Raw genomic sequence first — 2,446 nt, 5'->3', positions numbered from 1 at the left:
CGCTGATAAAGGAGCGCTCACTTAGACTCAGGTGTTCCCCATCCACCTGATCATGCCCCGCAATGCTACAGCGCATCTGTAGAGGGAGCAAAACAGACACACAGACAGACACGGCAGACAAATGACAGCGCAGCAGGCGTCACACTCCGGATGCCTGCAAACGTGTGATGATCTCCCGGTAATCTTCCGTCTCCCTCCCGGTCCCCAAATAGGCATCGTCGTGCACCCTTCTTACCCCTTCCCACCGCATCTCTCCTCAGACACGTCCCTGGCACCCTGTCAATCACCACCAAACCACCACCTCTCCTGACAGCTTAGCGGGACGCTGCAAAATAAACCCTGACACTCTGACCAATGTAAGGAGAGTTTACTCGCACGTGATTTGTTTTAGCTCTTTTGGTCCGATTAGAAACTTTGCAGTGTGAAAGCGAACCGCTCCAAGAGCAAAGAGCAACAATGTAACAATTTTAATCTCTGTTTCAGAACAACTGAATCGATTCACAGGTGTGAAAGCACCCTTAGATAGCCTACCCAGGTAGGCTGTGGCGTTGATACGATACTTAATTGGTACTAATGAGCCCAAAGTGTGCCAAGAAAATATCCCACACACCATTACACCACCAGCCTGAACTGTTGATACAAGGCAGGATGGATCCATGCTTTCATGTTGTTGATGCCAAATTCTGACCCTACCATCCGAATGGCCCAGCCAAAATGGAGACTCATCAGACCAGGCAACGTTTCTCCAATCTTTTATTGTCCAGTTTTGGTAAGCCTGTGCCAATTGTAGCCTCAGTTTCCTGTTCTTAGCTAACAGGAGCGACACCCGGTGTGGTCTTCTGCTGTAGCCCATCTGCCTCAAGGTTGGATGTGTTGTGTGTTCAGAGATGCTCTTCTGCAGACCTCGGTTGTAGCGAGTGCTTATTTGAGTTACTGAAACCTTTCTATCAGCTGGAACCAGTATGGCCATTCTCCTCTGACCTCTGGCATCAACAAGGCATTTGCGCCCACAGAACTGCCGCTCACTGGATATTGCCTTTTTTTCAGACCATTCTCTGTAAACCCTAGATATGGTTGTGCCTGAAAATCCCAGTAGAGCTGCAGTTTCTGAAATACTCAGACCAGCCCGTCTGGCACCAACAACCATGCCACATTCAGTCACTTAAATCACCTTTCTTCCCCATTCTGATGCTCTGATTGAACTGCAGCAGATCGTCTTGACCATGTCTACATACTTAAATGCATTGAGTTGCTGCCATGTGATTACATCAGCGAGCAGTTGGACAGGTGTACCTAATAAAGTGGCGGTGAGTGTATTTTGTAACATGGAATAGTACTGTACTGTAATGTTTATATATTCCCCAGCTGTACATGATGGACATGCTTAAACAGCCCTTTTAACCGAGGGATGAATCGTTAAGATGCAAAAGAATTTCAGATGGCATTTAGAGGTTTTTTGCAACTCTATAATATGTGACTTTTGTGTGTGTCAGGAAGATCTATTAAGTGTGTGTGGCTCTCACAGAGATGCTCCGTGTTCCCGTTCTCTAAACCACTCCACAATCTGACAACAACTCCACAAAAAAACTCCAAAAAACTCTCTAAAACCTCTCAATGCTGGAGCGCTGCGGAGCATCATCTCTATGGCAGTTTCCCCCCTCAGGCCAGCAGCCAATCAGGTCGTCCCCCTCCCCGCCGAGGCTCCTGGGAATTGATGGCAGAGCGGTGCGTTACGCTGGTGACAGAGCGCCGCGGTTGTCAGGACTCGCTCTCTCCTGCAGTCGTTTTGTTGTTCCTCTTGCTGATACCTGAGGGACCATTAAGCTGAAAATAATTGGCTCCAGATCTCCTCCAGCCATCGATCCTTTGTGTCAGTGAACTCTCTGACATATACAGTAGACAGACACACACATGGCACAAACCCACGCTCGTGTGCGTGTGTATGTGTGTATATATACTGCTCTCTCCAACAATAATCAAACACAGTGATGTGTATTTGAAATTGTACACATTATGTCGAGGGGTTAATAGAATAAGCAGCGTGTTTTGTTTAGTTTTATGTATTTTTTTTTAAAGTTCCAACAGAAGCAAACGCAGGACTGGTGACAGTCAAGATTCAGAAAGAAGAAGCAGTTAGGTGTTAGACACATTTATATGTATTTTATTAATATTTTATTGGTCTTTTGTTTGACAAAAATAATAAAATATTGAGAGAGGTAAACGGTAATATATTGCCCTTTGTTAAATTAATATTTATACAACAGTTCTGTCTGGTTCTCGAATCTGATTAGCTGATAGTCGTGAGCAGGCCCGGATTGGCTAATCGGGAGGACCGGGAGAATTCCCGGTGGGCCGGTCCGTTTTTTTGGCCGCGAGGGCCGGTGTCCGTAGCTCCAGAATCTTTTGCTCTCAGCAGTCACACTTTTTAAATTTATTTATTTACTTG

This window comes from Danio rerio, chromosome 8 (assembly GCF_049306965.1).
Source record: "Danio rerio strain Tuebingen ecotype United States chromosome 8, GRCz12tu, whole genome shotgun sequence".
Lineage (NCBI taxonomy): Eukaryota > Metazoa > Chordata > Actinopteri > Cypriniformes > Danionidae > Danio > Danio rerio.
Note: the sequence above shows the minus strand (reverse complement) of the source record.